General features: G+C 38.3%; 1 protein-coding gene across 5 annotated transcripts in view; it reads right to left on the bottom strand.

Annotated features, from left to right (window-relative positions):
* LEF1 (lymphoid enhancer-binding factor 1) overlaps positions 1–14000 on the bottom strand; it is a 115963-nt gene that overhangs the window by 60730 nt on the left and 41233 nt on the right. The window lies entirely within an intron of this gene.

The raw sequence follows: 14000 nt of genomic DNA, 5'->3' as shown, positions 1-14000 counted from the left end.
AACCAATACAAAGCACTAACGTCTCGTTTTCCTCATTCATAAGGTATACTCACAGTGGGTTAGGACTAACAGTTAAATATTAGGTTTAAAAATAAACAGAAAACAAGCAAACAAACCCTTCCTGTTGAGCTGTAAGTTTCTGTTTCTCCTCCCTTGCACTCCTGCCCAAAGTAACCCTCTTAATTACATTAAACAGAATCTGGAGTGAAGATCTTACAAATAATTAGAGTTGACTTACGTGTGTTTTTCATTCTCTATCTGCAGCCAGGAATACAGGATTGGATCCAGACCAAGTATCAAATTCAATAGGTCTCTCCTGTGTTCCCAGCTTAGCAAGCAAACTCTGATGTGTAAGTATAAAAACTTAACATTTCTCAACAGTTCTACCTAGGGATGTCACTTTGATTACAAAGGAGCTTGGCACACAAAGGGTAATTTGTTAAATCTGCTTGAAGCTACTTATCTGCTGTGGGCATGCCATCTTTAGGCATACAGTATTTGAGTTAGCACCTATGTAGAAGAACTAATTAAACTGGAGGAAAGATGAGAAATCCACTCCTTGTAAGGCTATCAACTATTACGCGCCTCAGTGTTTTAGCCTGAGCATTTCCTCAATTTGTTTCAATTATTAACAGATGAAAGTTAAATGCTGTTGACTTGCTGGAGGCTGTAATCATTTAGAAAGACCTCTAAAAATGAAGAGGAGACAAGCTGTCTTCCAGTATAGTATGGTGGTTAAGCATGAACTTCACAGCCAGGCTGCCTGGGTTTGCACATGACATCTGCCACTTACCAGCTGGGTCATCTTCAGCAAGTCATTCCATCTCCATGTGCCTAGTTTCCTCATTTGTAAAATGGGAATAATAGGGGCACCATTGAAGGACTGCTTGGGGAGTACATGTGTTGATATTTGCAAACCACTCAGAACAGTGCCTGGCACATGGTAAATACTATGTTAGTGTTAAACAAAAATAGATGTATGTGAAGTGCTTAGAATGGTGGCCAATAAGCATAAGATATTACTATTCCTGTCTAATATATATTTTAATCTAGAAAACAGGAGCCAAAACATTCAGGGTCCTGAATACTAACACATTCCCTGAGATTCTAAACTATGGCCTCCTATTGCACACACAGATTTTTAAAAGTCCAGAGAAGTTATTTTTCTTCATCAAGTCCTAGACTCTCGGGGTAAGGGGGGCAGGGCAGTCGGTTGCACAGAAATACATATCTGCCCAGCCCCATAATTAAAAAGAAGCCACCAATTCAAGAACACATATTTGTTTGAAGTTCGCCAGAGCTTTACCAATACAAATTACTTTCTCCCAGTATTTCAGGCAATTATCACTTTTAAAGTCTACAGGGGGAGGGGTGTGAAAGGGAAAGTAATGAGGATCTGTACTAGAACTACTCTTCCCTTTTACTGTTTATATTCAGCATGAGCAGCCTCCAGTGGGAGAGGAGATGGGGAAGAAAGGCAGGTGGCATTGTTGGCTAAACAGTTTTCCAGGTAGAAAATTAACATCCTTCAGACAATACTCAATTGTTAAATTTTTCAGTCTCTGCTATTCTGAGTACAGCAACAGGGGTCACTAAGTATTATAATCATTTCCTCACGGGGCATGTTTTCACTTTCTAAAATTAACACATTTCATTATTTTATTTTCATTTCTCTGAAGTAAAAATTTGTCTCAAACATCACACATTATAGGCATTTACTATCTCTACAATTTAATACCTTCAGTCTGTCCCTTGATACAACCATTTGTCTGTTGCCTAGAAAGTTGCTAATAGAATGATTATAACTGTCTTTGAGACTGAACTTGGGCTACTGCCATTTAAAAAAAAAATCACACAAAGGAAGGTTTTTTTCCCCCCAGTAAAGAGACAGGCATATCAACACTCTTTATTCCATCACCCTCCTGAAAATGCTCCTTTCACCACTCCTCTGGGGAAATCACCCAGCTAATCTGCGCCACTCCCCAGCACGGGCATTCCATGCAGCCCTCCTCATGTGGGGCAAGAAAACTGGAGCTCAAGTCTGTGAGCTCACACGTCTTATCTCTGAATCAAAGGGACTGTGCTTCCTTTATCACCCTTGTCTAGTTACTTAACCTCGGTTTCCTCAAATGTAAAATGGAGAAGACAATATCCACCTTACAGTGTTATGTTAAGGATTAGCAGCTGCTCAGTAAGTACATGGCAATCCTTCATATTATTTCAAACTTTGAGTGGGTCCAATAACCATAACATCTCTGAAACCTGTCTAGATTCTGGTTTACAATTCGTTTTATGGCATTTCAATGAAAATGAGCATTTATTAAATTGAAAGATGAGTCATCTTTCTATATTCTGAAGTACCTAACAATTGAGTAAAATTAGATAATTTTCTCTAAGTTTCCAAAGCAGAATCAATAACGACTCCCCATATTCCCACAAGATACACCTAACAAAAGAACACATGAGACCCAAAAGAAGAAAAGATACTCATGATGATGATCTGAATGGAACCCCTGTAAGGGCAAATGAAGAACGTCTGTCTGTAGGCTGTGCCCATGCACATGTGATGGCCTCTCTTTCCTCCCATTCCCACTGTTTTTTTTTTTTTTTTCCTAAATGTGTCTAAAGCTGTGAAGACTTCACAAGAGCTCTGTTTTTATCCTGATTCCCAAAGCAGTGGTCTATAGCTAATTTTTTAAAACATTCACCTGCTGAGTGTACCTGGGAACCCACCCAATGAACTGCACCATTGGCTAAGTCACCTTCCAACAACCAGGCCATCTTGCAGTCCCCACAACTCCTGCTTGAGGGGAGGAGAGGAGGAAAAAACAAGAGATGACTCCAAAAAGTGATTCTCTCCCTTTTGAAGCCAACATATAAATTTCCAGGTCTGAGTGTTTTTTATACCACCACCCTATTTAATAAGAGGAAGGAGAACAAAGAAAGAATGAAGCAGAGGAAGACATGAGAATCAAGAAAGGTGTTGGCATACAAAGAAAAGTGGCAGATGGATTTAAGTCCTATGCTTATGGTGGGCTACTGCCAACTACATCTTCTTATCTGTGAAACCAAGCCCTGCCCTAGTTCCCCTTCAGGGGTCAGCAGCTAGTGGTCAGAGCAGGCAAAGAGCTGGGTGGTTGGAGACAGGCAAGAAACAGTGGTAATGGCCTGTGAGGCGTTCAGTGGTGCTGGGACACTGGGTGTCAGGCACTGGTTCACACAGTGTGGCTGCTGGGGCTTTAGAAACTCTCATCTCTGGAACACACCTACAGTTACTAGAGGTGGGAGGGGGAGAATGAGAGAGGGCTGGGGAGAGATTGGGTATGGGACACAAAGAATAATTGCAATTCGTAATGATAAATATGCTAACAGTATTGATTTGATCATCACATGTTGTACATAGGTGATGGTAGTCAATGCTGTACCCCCAAAATATGTATAATCAATTAGGCTTCGATTAAACCCAAAACATATATGTGCAAAAAAAGAAAAAAGAAACTCCTACCTCCAGATCCTTTCCTATGAGCCTAATGGTTTGGATGTGGTCAGATGAGGGCCCTGAGGCACCTGCTTCTATGAGAAGAGGCCCAAGAAGGGTGAACAACTCCTCATGGAACAACTCCTAGGCCTGAGGACTGGTTTTTCACTGTGTACCTCAATGCCGGCCATAGAGTGTTCTGACCGTGGTTTCTCCAGAAAAAGAGAAGATGTCCCTTGAAATGCCACCCACGACTGTATAGTGGCTACCCCCACCCACCTGTAAGCACACAGCCATGGGGTGGTGGTGAAGATGTCCTCTGAAGCCAAATTGACAGGGTCTGAATCTTAACTCTGCCACTTACTGTACAATCTTGGGCAAGTTACTTATTCTTTCTGTGCCTCAGTTTCTACTCATTTGAAAGTAAGGATCATGATAACAGCATCTACTTCATAGGGTTGTTAAGGATTAAGTGAGTTCCTATTAGTTAAGTTCTTAGAACAGTTCCTGGCTCATAATAATGACACCATTATATATGTTTGTTAAATAGATAAAACATAAAGAGAAATCAACATCAGCTGCACAGTAACCAAGTATCATTACCTACAGGTGCAACTAATACGAATGGTTTAGCATGAACATAATTAGTATCTGCTCCTCATTTTAATCCTAAATCGTTTTATAGAAACAGCCCTCTCAGCAAAGTCAGAATCAAAGCAGAGTCTAACTCTACAAAGTGTTATCTATCCCTAAGACATCCCCCAGATTCCCATAAAGTTCACCATTTGACAAATCATAAAAGCACTGTCAGAAAGCACCGTGTTGGAGGGGAAACAATTAGAAGAGGCAAGAGCCCAGGAATGGAAGTCTGATGCTGCCCCACGTGTCTGAGCTTTAAACTGTAAAATGCTATCCAAAGGTGAGATGTTAAAGTGAAACATACACTGTGTGTTTATTAATAACACTGATGAAAACCATTCTCTTTGTTTAATGCCACTGTTCACCAAAGAGGAAGAAATATGTTTCCAGTAAATCCACCCACTCAGATTTTTCAATCTGGAAATCAGAGAGAAAGCTGCATGGGACAGACACGTTTTGATGAAGGTAGAAAGAAAACAGGTGGAAGAGGTCCAGAGCACTAGGTGTTGCCATGGGCATGTGCCAGGGAGGACAGCCATGCAGGTCTGGGTGGGGGAACTGCATATCCAGGCAGCTGTGTTAAAGGGGGAAGGGAACACCTGCTGAACAACTGTCCTTTGACAAGTTCTGAAACAAACCTGCACACAAAGAAATTGTTGTGGGGGTGGGGGGGAAATGGGGACCAAAGTTGGGAGCACCCACCCTGCCACAAGCCCACTGCCTATACAGTCAGGCTCACCTAAAACATCCTGTTTTTGCCACAGATCATAGCACCCTAAACCCATGTGCATCTAGTGCAGTCAAAATATTGAAACATAAAACAACTACAAATATGCTCTTTGAAGAATACAACAGGATCTCCCTGGCACTCTTTCAAATTGGAGACTAAGCAAATGCAAAACAGCAGTAACCGTGTGGGGATGTCGGGGCTCTGCACAGACTGCAGGTCTGTATTGAGAGAGAAGGAAGCAGGGAGGATGAAGCAAGAGTACGCAGTGTCACTGCAGCTTAGAATATCCACTGTGAGTATAAGACAAGACACATCCAACTGGAAGTGAGTTTGTCCTGCTTCTGGCTGTAAGAGATTTAGCTCTGGACCCTAAACTTATAAAAAACCTCTATGTGAAGACAAAGAATAAGAGCTAGATGACAAATAAGCCTGAAGCAATCTGAATTTCTTTCTTTTTAAGGGCAAATATGTTAGAGAAACTTCAGGAAGTTTCAATTACTCAAAATTTTTGATCTATTCTATTAAGTTATCAAAAACCATTCTTTTCACTGTAGAAATTCAACATATTTAAGTCGGTAGTTACAAGCATTCATACTCTGTGGCTCTGTAATAGCCCAGTTATTTAGCATTCAGGCAACACAAGAAACATAAAGAAAAACTGTCCTTCAGAGATTTTCTCTCTCCTTTATAGTTAACCCATTTGGTAAACAAACTAACCTAAGAAATATTTTCAGAGTCAAGTAAAGGAATCTGTAACAAGCAGCCAGAGAGAAGAACCAAGCTTGACTAAATGATAAAGAGGTAAAAAGCATTTTGGATGTAAAGAACCACACAAATGGTATCACCATCATCGTCAGTACAAGCAGGAAGGTAAAAAATATCAATTGCACACTTCCAGGAAGTGGTAATTGCAGAATGAAGGCTCTCACCACTACCAACCTCCCTCCAGGGGTCCTGTATTAAAAGGAAAAAGTCAAAATGAGGAAAAGAGCAAAGGCATATGGGTGAAAAGGCAAGCAGTTTGGCAAAAAAGTCCCAAATAATGTGAAAACAAGGGTGCTTTCCAGATGCGGACATAATTTTGGTGCCTATGAGCAGACAAACTCCACGAGCTAAAGATAGGGATTTAATGTTTGGAGAGAGAACAGTGGCAGCTAAGGAGCAAGAAAGACACCTTGCCTACTGGAAAAAAGTTTCAAGAGGAAGGTTAGGACTGCTGTCAGGGACTGTCGGATTATAGCAAGTTGAAGCAGATCTGCCTTATCTGAAAGAACTACCTATCCCTGGTCTACATGGAACAGCCACCTTCCTCTGTGGACAGGAACTCCACACCACTGGCCCTCACTTGTCCATGACTGAATCTCAGGCAGCAGTCCTGGGACTTGGTGAGGACAGGGAGGCAGCCTACCAAGAAAGGGACAGGAGAATGGCATCTGAACTGTGTTCCCACTGACCTGTCATGGACAACCTAAGTCCAAGAAGCTGAAGGCTGAATTTAAAGCAATTTACTTCTAATTCAAAATAACTTCAGGTTATAAGCCTTCAACTAAAGATCCCCTTACATAAATGCTTACAAACATACACACACACACACACGCATGCACACGCACCCGCATACATGCATACTCCTCTGTTGGAGACAGAAAGTATCTACTGGCCAAATATCCAACTTTATATATTGGAAATGAGTTGTCCAAATAGATCAGACCAGTAGGCACAGCTTAATGAACATGTCAACCTGAGAGTTGGTTTCATACTGGGAAGCTGCCTCCTCTTGCAGCAGTTATGGTGGGCTCATGTCATTCCTCTGCTATATAACGTTAAGAAAATTTCTATTTAAATGTTATTTTAGGGCCGAGCCGTGGCGCACTCGGGAGAGTGCAGCGCTGGGAGCGCAGCGGCGCTCCCACCGGGGGTTTGGATCCTATATAGGGATGACCGGTGCGCTCACAGCACTCACTGGCTGAGCACGGTGCGGCCGGTCTCAAAAAAGGACAAAAAAAAAAAAAATGTTATTTTTAAGGTGGTTCACTTTGAAGAGATATTGGTCTTTGCCGTGGTTTGAATGTCCCCCAAGCTCATATTGGAACTTAATCCCCAATATGGTGGTGGAAGTTGGGGCCTTTAAGAGGTGACTGGATCTCCAGGGCATGCCCTCGTGAATGGATTGATCCACTCATGGAATAAGGGGTTGATGGTTTAATGGGTGGTCATGGGCATGGTTCTGACGGCTTTATAAGGAGAGTGAGAAGCTTAGCTCTCCGTTGCTTAGCCTGTTCTCGCCATGTGACACCCTGGTTGCTCCAGGACTCTAGAGAAAATTTCCACCAAGAAGAAAGCCCTCACCTGATGTGTTCCCTGGACTGTGGACTTCCCAGCCTCCAAAACTGTAAGAAATAAATTTCATTTTTTCATAAATTACCCAGTTTCAGGTGCTCTGTTCTAAGCAACAAAAGTGGATTAGTACTCTTTCTAGACACAATTTTGCTAATAATCCAAGAAAATGTAAAACACCGAGAAAATCCAAACAAAAACAAAACAAAAACTACCAAATTCTGCCACTCAGAATAAACAACTTTACCAGAGATCAATTTCTTTCCAATCTTTTTTCTCCATTATAACTTCACACATATACATTTATAGTTTTTTTAAACCTGTGTTATTGTTTTATAATCTAGAGTTTTTACTCAATATGTTGAGAATATTTTTCCTTGGTTATACATTTTATGATACTATTTTTAATGGTTACACTGTTCGACTATACTGTAATTTACCAATTGTTAGCATCTTTATGACAAGATTTAACTTCCACCTCCCACTTTCTGCACATTACAAAAGAAAACAAAAGTACACCAACGTTTTTGATAGTGACCCGCAAACAGGTGTGCTCTCTTAAGTTTCCCCCCAGCTCAGCTGAACCCCAGTGCTCAGAAACCGGCTCCTACAAAAGCCTCTTCATTTGAGCTAGAGCTTCCGCAGTAAGAGAGATTCTAGATTCGGGAAGGGCAGCTCTTGCAGCCAGCTGGGTGTCACCGCTCCAGGAATGTCTGACCTTTCCCAGGGCTTTGATCAAACGACCTCCTGCTGAGCAATAACTGGCCAGGGAAGCTGTGCAGAGAAGGGGAGGAAGAATGGGGAGGGGAACAGGGTGGGTGTGAAGGACCCTACACTGGGCAGCTTGCCAGCCTCCTGAGAGGGTGACTCAGGCTGACTGGAAACATCCAGCTGGAAGAATCTTAGAGATCACTTACTAACTCCCTATTTTAGAGATAAGGGAACCAAGAAAGATAACAGGACTTAATAAGCACTTGTGAAATACAACTTAATATTAGCAATAGTAACAGCCACAATTACTACTACCACCACCATTTGGAGCACTTACTATGAGCCAAGTACTGTGCTAAACAAATGTTTAATCCCAATGATAACCCTGTGAGATTGCTTTCATTATCCCCATTTTAGGGAGGGGGGAGTGATGAGGCTTAGAAAGACTAAATGAGTCGCCTAAGATCCAGTAGCTCATAAGTGGTAGAGGCAGGAGTCAAATCCAGAGCTGTCCCTCAATAAAGTCCATGCTTCTTCCAAGCATATTACAGGTGTAAATAATTATTTTTATTTCACTGCAATTGTTTTTTTAAAAGATAAGCTTATTAGTACCTACTGCTAATTTAGAAGGTGGCAAAGAATTTATGCTTTCATCTCTAGTCATCTTTTTACAAATCTACATTTCTGCATTTGCTAAGTGGTGACATTAAAATACTCAACAGATCGATTTGCTGATAGTCAACCTCCACATATTTTATATGAAAATGATTTTGATAATGGCTCGAGTGTGAAGCTTAGGCTGAATGTGAACTGTCAACTACAATGCTCTAGTCAAACTAGCATGAAGGTGAAAAACTTGATAAAACACTATATATCCAATGAACGACAAATGAAAAGACATCATTTCTAAATTTTTGTGTGAGGCCACTTCAGGTTTAGAAAGGCCTTAGGCCAGGGACTCTCCCAAGTACATAATTACAATGCTTCTCTTAGATGATTATCAGGTAGAAGACAAAGATTTCAAATAGTTTGTTTACTTATTTTTTTAAAGGCTCTTTCTTAGAATGACTCATGTGAACAATTTAAACAAACAGCTGTGGCAGGAGATGGCTACTGCAGACTGCATCAGTGGGTAAAATGTGCTGAATCTGTGTGAGTTAATTAGATCAATCTTGGCTCATTTTCTTTAATGAGACAGTATAAAACACAACGTCTACCTGACCTGTTTTCTGGGTTTTGTTTTACATACATTTGTTATTATAGTCTAATCTGTTCTTGAGCTTCTTTTTGAGTGAAGCAAAAACTTAATTTTTTTCTAAAACATGAATTTTTGTGTGTATATACGATAGCTATGCATACTTGTACAGAAGCTGTACTTCACAGCATGTGGTTTGTGATCAAATACATTCAAGTAACTTACACCAAAGAAAAAAAACATAAAAATAAAATTTAAAAAGAAAAGATTTTTTTTCTCATTTCTCTGCCTTTTGAGCAAGTCAGCTATATAGATTATAGGTGAAAATTTTGCTTTAAGACAGGCTTAATAGTATTAATGGTTTCTTTTCATTTTTTTCCAGAGTATTTCTTTTTTTCTCATTTTCTGGATAGATGGTAAGATGATTTCTTTCTTACTCTCATTTGTCATATTTGTGTTTTGTGGAATTTTGAGGTCTAAAGGACAAGAGGAATGGTTGTGATCACAGCCTTATATGTAGAAGTAAAGGCCAACTCCTACATACAAGATAAAAGCTTAACACCAGGACACAGAAAATCACATACTGAGGAGAAAAGCAAGTCTTTGGGTTTTAAATCATGTGTCTGTTTTCTGTTAAAATGGGAAGTTTTCTAGCTTTTTTCCTTTCATTCAGAATAGATTATTTCTATTCCTGACCTCCTTTGTTTCAGCAGAGTAAAAACTAAGGACATGACTGATTCTCTTTGTAAATTTACTACTCTAACCAACAAGGTTCAAATTTATAGTCCTCAAAATGTCATTTAAGAATATTACAGTCATGTACAAAATGACAGAATCATCACACTTTGAAAGAAACGAATTCACTGTAATGCAAATTTTTAAAAAGGCTCAATAAAAGGTCTTAAGGTTTTTGTCAATTGCAGCATATGGCCTATTTGGGATTATGCTGAATGATGTGATTCAACACTAATAGCCTTCATTACAGAAAGAAACACATATGCACTTATGCATTTGGTAGCCTCAAGTCTTGCCCGCAAAAGGACCTAAAAGTTCAACTTACCGAACTAGTGTGGTTCTCAAGCTTTTTGGTTTCAGGATCCCTTTTTATGTTTAAAACTGTTGAGAACCCACAAAGAACTTTTGTTTATGTGTATTATACCTATCAAAATATACCATGCTACAAATTAAAACTGAGAAAATTTAAAAATATTTATTTATTTAAAAACTACAGTAGAAAATTCATTACATGTCAACATACATAACTTTTTTTTTTAATAACATTTTCACAGAAAGTGAGTGGCACTGTTCTATAGTTTTGAAAATCTCTTTAACATCTGGCTTAATAGAAGACAACTAGATTGTCAAATCTGCTGAAGCATAAAATCTGTTGTGAAGTATATGCAGAAAATCTGACCTCACACGGACATGTAATTGGAAAGAGAAAATTATTTTAACAATTTTTTTAGCTAATTATATTCTTCTTTAATACTACACTGGACAAAGTAACAGTTTTTAAAGGTTAGCAGCAATGTGGAACCTGAAACCATATCAGTAAACTTTCCCTCCTTTGTTATATTAATATCCATTAGTCTATCCTGCACTTTGGATGAATTTTCCACCTATGTATGACTTTGTAACAAGCCCTATCATTTGAAGAATACTGGTTTACTGAGTTATGCAGATCTTCCAGATGTTGACACATTTCATTATACAATATCAATATCACCACTGATCTCAACAGAAGTGTCTTTAAGGACAGGAAAGCTGTCAAGCTTATGCTGAGGGATACAAGATTTCCAAAATTCTAATTTGTGCTGGAAAGCTTGAATTTTATTCTTGATAATAATTGTTTTCCTTGAAGTGGCAGGCTCATTTTGTTTAGTTTTGATAAAAAGGTCTACCAAATAACGAAGCCTGAATAGCCATAGTTGATCTGTCAATCATTCTGCAAAGTTAAAACTCAACCACACAGGTATTTTCCTCAAGACAACAGCACCTCTCTACCCTGCAAAAGTGCTTTATGTGTACTTCTCATTTCATCACTAGAATATTAAAAAGATATGTACTCAAGGGCCTTGGATTAATTAAATTATTAACTTTTACTGCTTTATTAAGTGACACATTTATTTTAACTGAATGCCTGGTAATGAAGAATATAATAACTATTACTAGCAAAGTTGGTGCCACTGCCTTGATTTATGCTTAGTCACCAGTAGTTTTACTCACCACTGTTTTTATACCACCAATTGAATGTCAAACAGTGAAAATGGCAAAAAATGACTTAGTATTATCATGAAAATAGTTTTGATTTCATGGACCCCCTGAAAATGTCTCAGGGACCTCAGAGATTCAGAGAGTACACCTGAGAATCTATCTACTAAACCAAACCTGCTGATACTGATCCACTCAACTAAAGGGGCCTTATTTATTTATTTTTAATAACTCTTGACAAAGAATAGAGATACCAAAGCACAAGCCAATCATGTCCTAGTATTTTGGGCATAACAGAATTGCCACTTCCGTTTTCTTTCCCTGCAGACCAGATGTTTCCAATAACCTGGATAACACTTTCTGGCCAATATCTTGAAAAACTAACTTCCCATAAAGTTAAGAGCACTCCCCAGAAATGTAGGGGCCAGTGACTGCTAGCAGCAAAGGACAGTAGCCCCCTCCCTGCACTGTGCTATAATCATTCCTCATGCTGCAATCATTCTCTTTGATCCACCACATTTTTACTGTACTTTTAGTCTTTCTTGTTTGCTACTGTAAGCATTTAAGGCTATAAATTTCCCTCTAGGTACCCACTTGCCTGCACACTACTGGTTACGATATATAAACTTTGATAAAAGAGGGTTTTTCTAGCTGTTTTCTTCTGAATTAATGGCTTTGTGATCATAGAATATGGTCTGTGTGACAACTAATCCTTTGGAATTTGCTAACACTTGACTCGTGACCCAACATTTTAGCCCCTGAAGTTGTCAGGTACAGCAATCCCTATAATGCATTTGGTCAAGCTTATTAATTGTTATTCAAATCTTTTATAGCCTAATTAATTTGAGGGGGTCTGGTAATTAATCAGTTATTAATAGAGAAAAGTTAAAATCCCTTACTAGAAGGTAGATTTGTCTGTATTTCCTTTTGGTTTTGTCAACTTTTCCTTATAGATCTTGAAACTATATTATTATATGCACAACAGTTTCAAATTATATCTTCCTTTGTCTGATACTATAGTTCCATCAGCTTATTCTGGTTAGTCTTGGCATGCAATATTTTTCTATACACTAATTTTCATAATTTTTCTATGTGTCTCTCTGTGTGTATTCTACATAATTTCTTCAGATCTCTCTTCCACTTCATTAATTTAGCTAAGTCTAATCTGATGTTAAACCCATCCATTTTAGTTTTTAATTAGAAATATTACATATTTTCCTATCTAGAAAGTATTTAATTCTTTTTCAAGAGTGTGGTTATTTTTATGGTTTCTTGAACTTTACTCATATTTTTAATTACTTTTTCTATTTCTTAAGTATATTAAACCCATGTGTAATAATTGTATTTTCTAAAGCTGCACTGTCTGATACAGTAATCATTAGATACATGGCTATATAAATTTAAATAATTCACTTTCTCAGTTGCACTAGTTTAGTGCTCAATAGCCACATGCATATAGTGGCTGCCATGTTGGATAGCACATGTGACAATACCAATTAAAAGACCTTGGTGTCTGACTCAACTGAATCTACTGACTATGGCTCATGGGGCCATGTTTCCTGTGTGTTTTGAATTTTTTTTCTTCTTTTTCCTTACTTTGAGTGCCCATTTCTTATAAGTTTATCTACAGAAATTCTTTGAGGCCTATATTGAAGGTAAGTGCTTTCAGAGGCCTCTGAGTATCCCTTACTTTCTAGTCAGCTCATTAATGCATTCAAAATGTGTATTTTGGGAAGAAATTTTTACAGATTGGATATGTGTACACATGTTTGTGAGTATATATTACCTATGTGTACATATTAGTGTATGTATGAGTGAGTGTGAGTATATGTGTGTATGTAAAATATATCTCCATATTTTTAGTTCATTTCAGCAGAACTGTTGGTTAGGGTATCACATCTACCACGATGCCAGACTACACCAATTTTTAAGATGCCAGTGTCAGTTTTAAATTTAAAATTAATAACCAAAGGTACCATGTATTGAGTATCTTGACTTATCTATCTAACTGTTTTAGAAACTTTCAAAATAAACAATCCTACAAACAAAGTAGTATTGTTTCAGAGGTTAAACCATGGTCACACAGTAAAAGGCAGAGGAACGATTCACGTCTTTCTGATATCAAAAACTTTTCTCTTAGCAAAATTGTATGGTATTGTTATTCTAATTTACATGAGGTAACTGATGTTCTGGTGTATATGTGTTATATGAAACCCATGGGGCCAGATGTTTTTCAGTTTTTAAAATATTCATGTATATGAAAAGTAATATAGGATGCATACTGTACATTATGTAACACCTCCAGCAAAATCTGGGGAATGTGCATCCCTTAATCAGATACATGAACATTTCATCAGCAAAACTCAGTAACAGTCACACTAAGTGGGATACACAAAGGCTATACAAATTCTCACACTAATTTTGGTCAGCTTTTGCCACCAAATAAATAGTGAAAACACTTTAAGATTTCCGAACTTTTGTGGATTTCCACATTCTTTTATCTGCAAGCAATCTGTCCACAATTCAATTTGGACCTAGGACCAAAATTTAGTTTTTCTAACACACCTTTCTGGATATCACCAGATTTGTTCCATATACATTAAATGGAGTATTACTAGTACCAAGCTGTGGCAGACATTTTTCTTGATCCATTAAATCTGAAATGAATTCTCTGATGAAAGGCTAATCATATAGAATTTAGC

Source organism: Galeopterus variegatus, unplaced genomic scaffold (assembly GCF_000696425.1).
Source record: "Galeopterus variegatus unplaced genomic scaffold, G_variegatus-3.0.2 Scaffold63, whole genome shotgun sequence".
Classification (NCBI taxonomy): domain Eukaryota; kingdom Metazoa; phylum Chordata; class Mammalia; order Dermoptera; family Cynocephalidae; genus Galeopterus; species Galeopterus variegatus.
This window is presented reverse-complemented; position numbering and strand designations above follow the sequence as displayed.